Source organism: Scyliorhinus torazame, chromosome 4 (assembly GCF_047496885.1).
Source record: "Scyliorhinus torazame isolate Kashiwa2021f chromosome 4, sScyTor2.1, whole genome shotgun sequence".
Taxonomy (NCBI): Eukaryota; Metazoa; Chordata; class Chondrichthyes; order Carcharhiniformes; family Scyliorhinidae; genus Scyliorhinus; species Scyliorhinus torazame.
Window position 1 is genome coordinate 51,132,274 of NC_092710.1, and position 14,623 is coordinate 51,146,896.

General features: G+C 41.8%; 2 non-coding genes across 2 annotated transcripts; both read left to right on the forward strand.

Moving 5' to 3' along the window:
* The first annotated feature begins 12,675 nt into the window (after positions 1–12,675).
* trnak-uuu (transfer RNA lysine (anticodon UUU)) lies at positions 12,676–12,748 on the forward strand. The gene has a single exon. It is a non-coding gene; the product is annotated as a tRNA-Lys (tRNA).
* A 1,599-nt stretch (positions 12,749–14,347) lies between these two features.
* Positions 14,348–14,420, forward strand: trnak-uuu (transfer RNA lysine (anticodon UUU)). Its single transcript has one exon. It is a non-coding gene; the product is annotated as a tRNA-Lys (tRNA).
* The last annotated feature ends 203 nt before the right edge of the window (positions 14,421–14,623 follow it).

Consider the following 14,623-nt stretch of genomic DNA (forward strand, 5'->3'; position numbering starts at 1 on the left):
GTACTCGTATAAGTTTAACCCTTAAAAATGAAGTAGAAGTTCCCTTTGGAGACGATTTGCAAAATTTAGAAGCTGGTTGGCAAGCAGTCAAGAATTGGCTATTAAAATTCCGTCCCCCGAGGACCAATTGGTCTAAGATCACAGCTTGCATTCAAAAAAATGATGAAGATATTCAAGATTTTGAGGAAAGATTTTTACATACTTGGATGGAATATTCAGGGATGACACTCGACCAGGAAAATGACACATGGGATGCAAGCACTTTAAGTCCATTAAAAACGGCTTTTATAGCCGGTGTTAAACCTGGAATTTCTGCTGCCTTGAATTTGGTTTTACCAGCTTGGGCCACAGCTGGCACATACCGAGACATAGTTGACCGATGCATTCAGATAGATCGTGGTTTGTACAATCAGGCAACTTTTAACACTGCAGCTGCTCAAATGCAGCCTATTGCTCAAATCCAGCCCATGTTATCTGCTGTTCCAGCGGCGGCTGTTGCAGCACCTGCAGGAATATCAGCAGTAACTACAATTTCACCACCGGCGCCAGGGCAAACATGTACCCTTGCTCCATTAAAATCACGTAAGGAAATACCACAATGTCTTTTCTGTGGTAGAGTAGGACACTGGATGGCAAAATGCTATCAAAAACAACGGATGGATTCAAGAGATGATAATGAAGTAGAAAATATTCATTACAATACATACCCACCTCGTGGTCAATTACGTAACTCACACAAACAAGACGCACCTAGGGTTACGTTCCAACAAGACACACCCAGACTTGCGTACAGGGATTCTAGACCCTCTCAGCCGTACCGACGTAGGGAGGAACCGTACCCACGTAGGGACGAGCTGTACCCACGTAGGGAGGAACCGTACCCACGTAGGGACGAGCTGTACCCACGTAGGAATCCATACGATGATGATAATGCTATGAATGAAATGTTAAACAGCTGTCCTCCAGCTCAAAGAAGTTCTCTGTCTGATAATTCAAAAAACTACTAGAACCCACTCTTGATGATTCTCTCCATTTCTCTCTACATGCACTTGTGGAACAAAAAAATGATGGACTATATATTTCATTAAGAGTGGGAGGCATTTATATCGATTTTTTATTTGACACTGGAGCTGAACTTACCTGTGTTACTGAACAGAGTGCTGCTTTCTTTCCCCTAACTGTAGAAACAATTGAAGCTTTTGCTGCAGGAGGAGGCTCGGTCACTCTTCGGAAGACTAAACCACTGCTTTTAGAATTTGGACCACATCAACTGATGACATCAATATGGGTAGGTCCGGTAACACAAGCACTTCTAGGTATGGACATCTTATCACAACTAAATTCTTCACTCAATTTCAATAATGGAAAAATCACCTGGTCCATTAGACACATCAAAAAAGATGAAATACAAAGCCATCCAATTTGGGCAATTGACAAAAATGATTGTGGTCTTTTAAAAATGGAACCAGTCACTTTTATGGGATCTGCTCCACCTTGTACCAAACAATACCCTATTAATAAAACTTCAATTCAAGGCATTCTACCGATAATAAAACAACTTGAAGAGAGGGGTATTTTCATGCGCATTCACAGTTCATCAAACAGCCCTGTATGGCCTGTAAAAAAGGCTAATGGCACATGGCGCCTCACTATTGACTATAGAAAGGCAAATCAATTCATTGTCAGAAAAGCTCCTTTAGTGGCAGATCCATCTACAATCTTTAACTCTTTAACTCCTGACCTTCAATGGTTTTCAGTTATTGACATGGCAAATGGCTTCTGGTCAGTACCACTGGCTAAACATGTACAACCATGGTTTGCTTTTACAGTCAATCAGCAACAGCACACATGGACTAGACTACCGCAAGGTTTTCATAATAGCCCAACTGTTTACCACATGGCTCTGCAGAATCATCTCAGGCAACTGCCTGATCTGCCTTCCACCATTATTCAGTATGTAGATGATGTTCTAATAGCCTCCATCAATAAAGATGATCATGACAAAGACTTACGGGTGGTCTTGAACCACCTCAGTACAAATGGTCACAAAGCTAGCTTTGCCAAAGCACAAATTGCCCAGGAAGAAGTTGTTTACTTGGGTCAGAAAATTTCCAAAGGCAAAAGGGAACTTACTCAGAACAGAACAATTGCCATCAAAGCAGCTAAAGAACCCTCAACTGTACAGGAAGTCAGATCTTTCTTGGGCCTCTGTAATTTTAACAGAAATTGGATTGATTCTTATACTCAGTTATGTCAGCCATTAAATGATCTTTTAAAAGGAAACAGAAAATCAAAAGATCAAGTTAAACTCAATTCAGAACAAAAACAATCATTTCTGAATTTGAAAAAGGTCTTGTGTTCGGCACCAGCCTTAGGTATTCCAAACAACGGAAAACCTTTTACCATGTTTGTTCATGAAAGAGATGGTTACATGACTGCATTTCTAGCTCAAGAACATGGTGATCAGTTAAGACCAGTTGGGTACTATTCCCTTAAACTTGACAATGAGGCACTGGCATTTGGCAGTTGTTTACGAGCCATGGAAGCCACATGTCGAGCTGTAATGATGACATCAGGCCTTGTTCTAGACCAAAAATTAACCATTAAATGTCCACACTCAGTCCATTCTCTACTATCCATGAACAGAGTGTCACAAGTTACATCAGCTAGATGGACGAGGTGGACAGCAGTACTGGAAGCTCCCAACCTATATTTTCACAAAGCTAGTCCTATAAACCCATCATCCTTGCTCCCGCTTCCCAAGGAACAAAAGGGAGGGGAGGGAGAAGGGCATGACTGTGTGAAAATAATAGAGGAAATGGAAGAAGTACGCTTAGTAGAAGAAGAGCCACTACAGAACCCAGATTTAATCCTATTCACTGATGGTTCCTCTTTTATTGACAAGGGTATCAGAAAAGCTGGGTGGGCAGTCACAAGCCCATACGAAGTATTAGCTGAAGGAAGCTTGCCCCCAGGTACATCAGCTCAGCAGGCCGAATTAAAGGCACTAACAGAAGCATGTCATGTGGCAAGAGATAAAACTGCTAACATCTATACTGACTCCAGATATGGTTTTGGAGTAGCACATGATTTTGGCCATCTGTGGAGAAAAAGAGGATTTTTCACAACGGCAGGTACACCTATCCGAAATGGACAGGAAGTACAAAATCTTCTAGAAGCTATGGTTTTACCAAAAGAAGTATCAGTTCTAAAATGCAAAGCCCATACTCATGGGGACTCTATGGAAGCAAGAGGAAATGCTCTTGCTGACCAAGCAGCAAGGGAAGCTCCCTCCCTTTGTGCCTCTCAGTGGCATCAGGAATCCAGTCACATTTACAAATTGGGAGTAACTACCTTATTACATGATTTACGTGAAATGCAGAATGATTGTACAAAGGAAGAAAAATGGACATGGTTAGAATCAGGTATTCAACCAGGTGATGATGATGACATTTGGAGAGAAGTTCAAACTTGTAAACCAGTTGCACCACAATCGCTAATGCCTTTTTTAGCTCAACAAATTCATTCATGGGGACACATATCACCTCAACAAATGATGGATCGATTCCATAGAAGTTGGTGTGGTAAAGGATTCAAAAAACATGCACAATTGGTAGCAAACCGCTGTGTAACCTGTCAAAAGAATAACTTGGGACCCATAACATCAATGCCTCAATTAAGAGCTCCTGCTCCTGCAGGTCCATTCCAGGATATACAGGTAGATTACATCAGCCTTCCTAAATGTCAAAAGTACAATGACGTCCTTGTAATAGTGGATAAATTCTCCAGATGGGTGGAAGCTGCTCCAGCTAGAAGAGGGACAGCTGCCCATACAGCCAAAGTGCTATGCAAAGACTTTATCCCTCGATGGGGAGTTCCAGCTAGCATTGACTCAGACAATGGATCCCACTTCACAGGTGCTGTTTGTAAGGAAGTCTATAAACTACTAAACATTATCTGGAATTTACACTGTCCTTACATCCACAATCATCGGGACAAGTGGAACGTATGAATCGAACTTTGAAAGAAAGACTGTCTAAATACAGCCAGGAAGGCATGAACTGGGTCCAAGCTTTGCCAATAGTGTTATGCAGTATTAGAGCTACACCAAACAGAACAACAGGCCTGAGTCCATTTGAAATCATCACAGGCAGACCAATGTCTCTGCCAGGAACTATTGACTTGTGGAAAGCAGACTGTCATTTAATGAGTGATACTTTGTTGTCTTACTGTCAAGATCTAACAAATGCAGTTAGCTCTGCTTCTCAACAGGTGTTAGCTGCTTGGGGAGATCCTCCAGAAGGTGGGCACGACCTGGTGCCTGGTGAAGAAGTGTACGTTAAAAAGCTGCAAAAGGAACCCTTAGGATCAAAGTGGGAAGGTCCTTTCGTAATCCTTCTCACCACCCAATCCGCTGTGAAGTTAAAAGGAAAGAAAAGTTGGATTCACGCATCACACGTGAAGCGCGCATACAAGTAAAATGTTTGCCGCAATTTTAATTTTCAATTCTGTGATTGGCTTTGTGAATGTTGTATCAGAACTGAATAAGAGCACATTCCTTTACACATCTACGATATATGCTAAAAACTTTAATATTTCCAATTGTTGGGTATGCATTGCAACCCCTACTAACTCAGGGGAGGGTATTCCCTTTCTAACTATTCCCTTTAATGCTTCAGAAACGGCAGAATGGTACATCTATCAAAGTGTCCCTCACTCTGTGGTGATCCGTTCTGGAGCATATTCATGTGAAAAAGGAAGGTTCCAGGTTCGCATCCAAAAATATATTAAACTATGGAAATCTGCAGGTTATCCACTAAATACCTTTTTAGGATGGCACCAACTTAAATATAACCCTAACCAAAAACCTCAACATCTCAACCTCCCAACTAATGGTAAACAAAATGGATCAATTTGCTTCATGAGTAAGAACCCTAAAGGGATACAAATGGGTAATAGTATTTGTACTAATTATGTAGATGTTAACACAGCTTATAAATGTACAAACGATCTCTTACAGAGAGTTCTGCGGTCCTCAAAGATAACAGGCATACCTAATCTCAAAAATAATAAAACATTCGAAGACCGATGGTTCTTAGAAAATATTTACTTATATTCTGCTTATAATGGAACTTATTTTATTTGTGGTAATAAAGCATATCCCTGGCTCCCAACATCCTGGTCAGGATCTTGCTATTTAGGATACATTGTACCGGCCATTCGTCATGTGATTAATCTTCCTCATGCTTCAGAAGCAGTTGCTCGAAGGAACAAACGTTCCATTTTCTTAAAAGATGCAATTTTTGATAGAATGATTCCTTTCTATCAGGAAATGAGGATGGAGAATAAATTGAATAAAATAACAACCATCATACAAAACGTAGCAGATTACACCGCCACTGCCCTAGATAAAATTTCTGACGAAATGCGAGCAATTTGAACCGTGGTATTACAAAATCGAATGGCACTTGACTATGTGCTAGCTGAAAAAGGTGGCACCTGCGCCCTGATTGGTGCAGAATGTTGCACTTTCATTCCCGATAACTCGAAAGAAGTTAAAGATTTGGCATTACATATCCAAAACGAAATCAAAAAACTTGATCCACCCCAATTTATCTCTCTCTGGGATAAAATTTGTGGGTGGCTTGGACCCACTGGAATGTCCACAATAAGAATAATCTCATTCTCCTGTGTAGCTGTATTCACCATTTACATAACATACCAATGTGCTAAGTGCATAAAAAAACTATTCGCTAAACGCAGGGGACCAACTATCAGAATGATTCAAACTAACCCAACGGTACCCGTAATTGATGAACTTGAGCTGAAATACTATTATTGAAATATTACTGATCAATCAACTATTTGACTATTATTAACATATTGTATCATTTATTAATACTGAATCAGTAGGATCAAATTTGATTAATTCATTAATTATAATAATTATTTTGACTGTATTATTAACATTGTATAATTTATTAATACTGAATCAGTAGGGTCAAATTTGATTAATCTATTAATTATAATAATTATTTTGAAATGCCTGTTGTATTTTAAGTGTCAATTTTATTGTTTAAAACTGCAATGATTCTTTGCGCTTTTACCTATCCTATCGCATTAATGATGTATTTTAATCTTTTCTGATATATCTCAATTTTTCGAATTATCAAAGGGCCGACTGTAGAAGCCAGGTATTTCGAATACAACTAGTATAGGTAAAAGATAGCTATTTAAGCATAAATGTTGAGCCCCAGTTTTAATACCCATTTATACAGCATAATTCACTTTTACTGAAGTCCGTTGTTCTGGCAAATGCATATTTTCAAAGACAGTGTGACATTAAAACAGCAAGATAATTTGACACTGCTTGTGCTAATTGTCAAGGACAGGGACTGAATACACAGCACCATTGTTCACAATGCCGATAACAGTTAGGTCAGAAAAGCTGATGTTGCACATTGAAGATGGACGGCTTGCCATCAAATCAAATGTGTTTGAGTCTAACCCAAACCAATTAGGATTATATTGGGGTGTAATTAGACGACTTAAGACAGATATGAAAGTGTATAACTGAAAAGTTTCTCCCGGCCATTTTAGGTTAGGTTTGGTTTTAGTGTTTAGTTTAGTCAGTTTTGTCCTTTATAGTCTCCATTTTAGAGATGTCTTTTGAGCGTTCTGTCAGTCTAACAGTCTGTGTCAGTGATGTTAGTCCACTTTTGACTTTGAGTTTGAGTTTAGCTGAAGATTAGCTCTCTCTCTCTCTTCATGTTTCATTGCCAGACTTTGACCTTTAAAAAGTTACTTTCGAGCTGTCTGCCTAAGCAAAGAAAGATAATGTCTGTAATTCTCTGAAAGCTTCGAATTGTCTACGAATTGCCTTTTAAATGACTTTCAAATTGTAATCAAGCGACTACAAATAAAACAATTCTTTTTGGCACCTGAGGAGTTTATACTGCAAATTTCTGCTGAGTTCCAGTATTCGCAAAGTGCTACTGATAACCGAATAGCAGAGATGATATAAATTCCTTCAACTATACACAGTCGAATAATACAAGGAATCGAACAACTTAACACAGTCTACAAATAGTACAAATCTTATAACTTGTCGTATTGCGCCAGGACTTGATTCATCAACTAAGCTTCCCCCAAACTTGGCGTGGTTCGACAGGTTAAGATCCTATAAATTAAAGATTCCTTCAGATGTTAAGATGCCTAAGATGTTAAGTCAGACTAAACGATCTACTATAAATATGTCTGCTTCTGACAAGTCAATGCCAACCATCCAAGACGTCATAAGGTTACAGGAGGACGCTCCTGAGAGTGATAAACAAATGTGGAAACGTTTAGGTTGTACATATGATTCTGTTTCCTCTTTATGGACCACGCCTGCACATCAGACTTATATGTCTGATGTGCTGGCTTTATGGGTCATTGAATGTGTACACTTTGCAACTCATTGTGGGGCTCGAGGGACTAGTGATTTGTTGCTGGACACTTGGTGGCACCCTAAAATGCAGGGGTTGGCCCAAAGTATCAGTAATCGGTGTTTGATTTGTCAGCAATATAACACCGGAAAAGGTATCTCTTGTGGGATGGGGCAAACCCCGTTGCCCAGTGGTTCCTTTGAGACGCTCCAAATGGATTACATTGAGTTGGAAAGGTGTCAATGTTATAAATATGTTTTGGTCATTGTGGATGTGTTCAGCAGATGGGTCGAGGCATATCCGACTATCGATAATAAAGTTGCTACTGTGGTTAAAGTCTTGATGAGGGAATTCATTCCCCGGTCCGGTATACCAGCTCAGTTAAGTTCTGATAATGGGCCTCATTTAATTGGACAAATTAACAAGGAGTTTTGCTCACAGTTGGGCATACGCCAGCAGTTACACTGTGCTTATAGACCGCAGGCGGCCGGGTTGGTTGAGAGACACAATCAGACCCTCAAAACTAAATTGGCTAAATTAAGAGCAGACACGGGACTGACATGGCTTAAGTTGCTCCCCGTTGCCCTCTTCCAGCTGCGGGTTACACCTGCGGGTCCGGCCCGGCTCTCTCCCGCCGAGATTCTTTATGGCAGGCCTCTTAGAACTCCCTGGAGCCTGCAGGTTCCCAGACTGGTTCAGTTTCATCAGATGACTGAAGAGATGACCACCTATGTTCTAGCCCTCACGCAAGTGCTCAAGGAACTCCATTGCCAGGTCCGCGCGGCTCACCAGCCATCGCCCCAAGTACTTAGCTCACTTTCAGTCCAGCCCGGTAGTTATGTCATGGTCAAAAATTGGACTAGGAAGGGATCGGAACCGCGATGGGACAGGCCCTTCCAAGTTCTCCTTACCACCCCCACAGCAGTTAAAGTGGAGGGGCGAAGTGCTTGGGTCCACCTACATCACTGTAAATTGAGTCCATCTCCACTACTGTAAAAGGTCGGATACTAAACTGCCTCCCTTCTCCAGTGCTATTTTACAGGTGTGGAGCATGATGGAGTGGCTACGCATCGTCTGTATGATATTTGGCCTCACTTCGCTTGGCGTGTTATTGGCGATGGACATGGAAAAGGGGAATATTATGTATCTGTGTAGCCCCAACCAATCTACAAGGTTACATCACCTCTGCAAAGGTGATGTTCTTCGCTGCCCCCATATACGAGGACATGGTATCGACTCATGGAAGGTCATCAAAGTTAAGGAGAATGCAGGAGTCATGAAGCAGTTGCACCGGTCCCGGCGATGGGAAGGGAACATTATGTGGACATTGCCTTGTTTTTGGAATACATGTAAATTCGATTTTGGATGTGTTAAGAGTGGTGCAATAAAGGTAAAATCAGGCCGTCAGGAGAGCGTAGGAAGAGGCTATGAGAAAGTGAAAGGGACTAGATAGAGGACGGGGCGTATGAGAAGGGAAGTACAGCTAGAACGTAGGTTACCGGGAGATACACTTAAGTTAATTAAAGGCCAAACTGAGGAAAACCCGGGTAGTATGAATCTCTTCTACCAGATTTACCACCGCTTGTATGGCCAGGGACGGGTTGTCTGCTACCCAAACCCCGCAACGGTGTCTAGGTTATTTTCTGTTTCACCGCTTTGGGGCACTACCCAAACGGTGGTTCATTGTCAGCATTCCGAGCCACTGCCCGAGCAAGTCACTCTTCCTTACGATCCGGATTCAGCACCACCGGCTATTTGCCTTCCCTTTCCTCGGGATAATTCCCATTCATAGTACGATAGGCTGCGACGGTGGAGGGCGTACATACCTAGCCACTTCACTCCCAATAGGGATTCCCGGTCGTACGAGAATTGCTTCAGCAGTGAAGGATATGGCTGTTTGCTGGTAGAGGTGGACACAAATATAACATGTCTGTTTCCCACCTGTACGGACAGGAGGTGCCATATCACCCAGGCGTCTAGCCAATGCGTTTGTTACAACACCACTTGCGTTCCATTGAACGCCGGCCTCCAGCTCCTTTGTGGCTGGGCGAATGTCTCTCATATCACTGTTGGGACTAGGGCTTTCCGCATTGCTAGGCGGCCCGAATGGGCGTTTCAAAGTTGGATAAACTGGGCTACTGGAGGGTCCTTACGCAACCGATATGCTGATTGTGATGCTAGCCTGCACACGGAGCAAGGATATTACTTTTTATTTAATGGTACAGCGACCAATTTTTTTGTCACCCCCATTTCCCCGCCGAATTGCTATAGGGACTCTAGTCCCTACCACAGTCCCCTGCCCTTCGGCGTGGAACCTGCATAATCAGTTAGCACGCCGGGCCGTCTCTGCTGAATTTTGCGAGAACTGGAAAAAACCTCAGGTTCTTGCACCCAACCGGGGCCACTCAGCCGGGTGGGGCATTCTGAGCGTATTGACACTGGGAGGCGTGGGGGGTTCCTTGGCTGTCAGTGATCGGAATTATTTTATTTACGGCCTTACCATCTTGGGAAATGAAACCTTGGGAGCCCTCGGGGCAATAACCAAGGAGTTGTCTCAGCTACGGTTGTTTGCAATGCAGAACCGGTATGCTCTTGACTATCTTCTGGCCCGTGAGGGTGGGGCATGCGCCATAGTGCAGGGCAAGTGTATCGTGGGAGTTCAAGACTTGACCGCTAACATCACTAAATTTATGGATCGCATACGGGATCACTTGGACGGGATGCAGGATCCTGGCTCTTGGGGTAACTGGGGATTTGGAGGTTGGAAGGACTGGTTGATAAATATGGCCATGTATCGAGTGGTAGCTATCGGCTGCATCTTTGTGGGCCTGGCCATCCTTAAATGTGTGATGGGTAGAATGCGGGATGCACTGGATCAGATCACCGCCCCAAAAAATTTAACTGTTAAAATCCATGAGGGTGAAGCAGATGAAGGGGGGCTAAGACAGGAATTGAAAATGCAGCAACAGCTCTTTTTAGATGAGGAACCGTAGCTATGGATTGGATAGTTCGGTTATCATGGAATGATAAAAGGAGGGAATGACGAATGTGATATAAAATAGTTACTTTAGAGATATTAGTTAATGTAATGTAGAAATAAGCCACTTTGATTCTGGCAAGTAGAGACAAAGGATTTTAGACCGCATGGAAAAAAGCAGGAAGAGGTGTGTCTATGAGAGTGATGTTGAATTGATAGGGGCCGGAGAAAGGGATTGGAAGTGAGACAATCAGAATAGATCAAACAAGTCAGGAGGGACATAGGATGACCTAGGGGTGTCGAGTATGTGAAACTTGATGCCATTTGAATGTATCAGTACTGATCTCTTTGTCTGGGACATTCACTTAGTTCCCGGGGCAGCAGAGAGCAACATGTTATCTGTATCACTGTGGACTAGGTAGCTTGCAAGCTGAATGAAATAACTAATGTTCTACCTGCAAATCCATCTCGACTTTTATTGAGGCCAGACTGACGGAGAAAGAAATTTGGGATTCAACATTTGCGAGGGAAATGAGCTGGAGAGGCTGAATGACCAGTGAAGGAAATTCAAAAGATACAATATGAGACTTTGATATGAGCTATGGTAGCTCAGTCCGTAGAGCATCAGACTTTTAATCTGAGGGTCCAGGATTCAAGTCCCTGTCAGGGCTTTGATTTTGGCTCAAGGTGTTTGCTTCCCAATGAATGGTCAGAAATAAAAAATAAAGAATGCAGGATGCTTTATGGAAAGTGGAAGAACCGTGACAATGTCGTGTTTGTCAAATTGCAAGAGCCGTCCGGAATTTTCAAGAATTTTTGCTAGATTTTCAGTGAATGTAAAAACTCTCCTGGTCTTGTCCTGCATTACACCACTGTAGTTTTCTGGCCATGTTTAATCACTTCCCAATTCACAAAATATTTTCTGTTTCTATACTTCTTTCCTGCAGAACTGCTTTTAAATGAATAACTTTCAGAAATAACTGCAATTTTTACAGTTTCAAAAGCCCAGTGCCGATGAATATTTTAGTTTGCACTCTCAAAGTCAGCAGGAGAAATCAACAATACTGATGTTTAATCAAAACAATTGAAATCTGTTCTACACTTGCAAACATGTCATGTAGGTTGGTGCTGTGGCTTAGATGGTTAAAGTGCCTGTCTTGGAAACACGTGATCCTGAGATCAAATCTCAGCAAGACATTTACACTTTCAGGTCAAAGCATGTAACCTGTGAAAAATGCTTGTCATTTAATGGTGAACACAGAAAATGTTGACAACATTTCTGTGGTGCTGACATTCAAGATTGCTTTCCCTTGCTTTATGTCAAACTTGATTCAAACTTCCATATCTCCCACTTTTCACGCAACTTCCATTTTCCTCATCTACTCCATTGCATGTAACCTCGCTTCAGCTCTGAATAAGGGTCACACGGATTTGAAACATTAACTTTGTGTCTGGCTCCACAGACATCCTCAAATTTTATGAGCTTTAATCTAATCATTTTTAGTTTCTCATGCAGATTCACAACATGTGCAGTATTTTCCTTTGAATGCACGACAGGATTGACCTCAGGAAATCCAGAAGGAACATTTTGAATGTCTGTCAGCGATGTCTGTGAGCAAAGATTGAATGATTAAATGATTTACTCTGATGAAGAGTGACCCAGCCTCGAAACGTTAGCTCGGTTCTCTCTTCACAGATGCTGCCAGACCCACTAAGATTTTCCATCATTTCCTGTTTTTTTTCAAATTTCATAACTGCAGTAATTTGCCTTTTTATTGGACGATATATGTTGCTGCATGTCAGCAAGAACGATTTGTGCGGAATAAAGGATGGGGCGTTTTCCATGAAGATGTGGCGTTGACAGATCTATTTACACCCTGAAACATTGCGATTTGCATAATTTGCTACTTTACTCGATGAGCTTACTTGCGTTCACACTCTGCCACAACAAACAACAGATGACACGCTTTATTACCTCTCTCAAAATACAATCTGTATCTCTGCAGCTTCCCACTGATATCTCAGCGAACTAACCGTAATCTTCAATGTCTTGAAGTCCCAGTGCATGTCCCTGGGTAACAACAGTTGTCACATCACAGGTCATTGGAAAAATGCGAGTCCAAGTTGAAGAATTTGAGAAAGAAAGCCGAAGGGACGCTGCCGGTCTGCTTGCGAGGGAAATGAGCTGGAGAGGCTGAATGACCAGTGAAGGAAATTCAAAAGATACAATATGAGACTTTGAAGTGAGCTGTGAGAAAATTTTTTAAATGGTCCTTGGTAGCTCAGTCGGTAGAGCATTAGACTTTTAATCTGAGGGTCCAGGGTTCAAGTCCCTGTCAGGGTTTCGATTTTGGCTCAAGGCGTTTGCTTCCCAATGAACGGTCGGAAATAAAAATAAAGAATGCAGGATGCTTAATGGAAAGTGGAACAATCGTGACAACGTCGTGATTGCCAAATTGCAAGAGCCGTCCAGAATTTTCAAGAATTGTTGCGAGATTTTCAGTTGATGTTTAAACTCTCTCCTGGACTTGTCCTGCATTATATCACTATAGTTTTCTGGCCATGTTTAATCACTTACCAATTTGCAAAATATTTCCTGTTTGTATACTTCTTTCTTGCAGAACTGCTTTTAAATTAATAACTTTCAGAAACAACTGTAATCTTTACAGTTTCAAAAGCCCAGTGCCGATGAATATTATAATTTGCACTCTCAAAGTCAGCAGGAGAAATCAACAATACTGATGTTTAATCAAAACAATTGAAATCTGTTCCACACTTGCAAACCTGTCTTACAGATTGGTGCTGTGGCTTAGATGGTTAAAGTGCCTGTCTTGTAAACAGTAGATCCTGAGTTAAATCTCAGCAGTACCTTCATACATTCAGGTCAAAGCATGTAGCCTGTGAAGAATGCTCCTCATTTAATGGTGAACACAGAAAATGTTGACAACATTTCTGTGGTACTGACCTTCAAGATTGCTTTCCCTTGTTTTATGTCAAACTTGATTCGAACTTCCCTATCGCCCATTTTTCACGCAACTTCCATTTTCCTCATCTACTCCATTGCATGTAACCTCGCTTCAGCTCTGAATAAGGATCACACGGATTTGAAACATTAACTTTGTGTTTGGCTCCACAACATCCTCAAATTTTATGAGCTTTAATCCAATCATTTTTAGTTTCTCATGCACATTCACAACATGTGCAGTATTTTCCTTTGAATGCACGACAGGATTGACCTCAGGAAATCCAGTAGGAGCATGTTGAATGTCTGTCAGCGATGTCTGTGAGCAAAGATTGAATGATTAAATGATTTACTCTGATGAAGAGTGACGCAGCCTCGAAACGTTAGCTCGGTTCTCTCTTCACAGATGCTGCCAGACCCACTGAGATTTTCCATCATATCCTGTTTTTTTTCAGATTTCATAACTGCAGTAATTTGCCTTTTTATTGGACGATATATGTTGCTGCATGTCAGCAAGAACGATTTGGGCGGGATAAAGGATGGGGCGTTTTCCATGAAGATGTGGCGTTGACAGATCTATTTACACCCTGAAGCTTTGCGATTTGCATAATTTGTTACTTTACTCGATGAGCTTACTTGCGTTCACACTCTGCCACAACAAACAACAGATGACATGCTTTATTCCCTCTCTCAAAATACAATCTGTATCTCTGCAGCTTCCCACTGATATCTCAGCGAACTAAACATAATCTTCAATGTATTGAAGTCCCAGTGCATGTCCCTGGGTCACAACAGTTGTCACATCACAGGTCATTGGTAAAATGCGAGTCCACGTTGAAGAATTTGAGAAAGAAAGCCGAAGGGAGGCTGCCGGTCTGCTTGCGAGGGAAATGAGGTGGAGAGGCTGAATTACCAGTGAAGGAAATTCAAAAGATACAATATGAGACTTTGAAGTGAGCTATGAGAACTTTTTTACGTTGGGCCCTGGTAGCTCAGTTGGTAGAGCATCAGGCTTTTAATCTGATGGTCCAGGGTTCAAGTCCCTGTCAGGGCTTTGATTTTGGCTCAAGGCGTTTGCTTCCCAATGAACGGTCGGAAATAAAAATAAAGAATGCAGGATGCTTTATGGAAAGTGGAAGAACCGTGACAACGTCGTGTTTGCCAAATTGCAACAGCCGTCCAGAATTTTCAAGAATTTTTGCTAGATTTAAAGTGAATGTAAAAACTCTCTCCTGGTGTTGTCCTGCATTATACCAC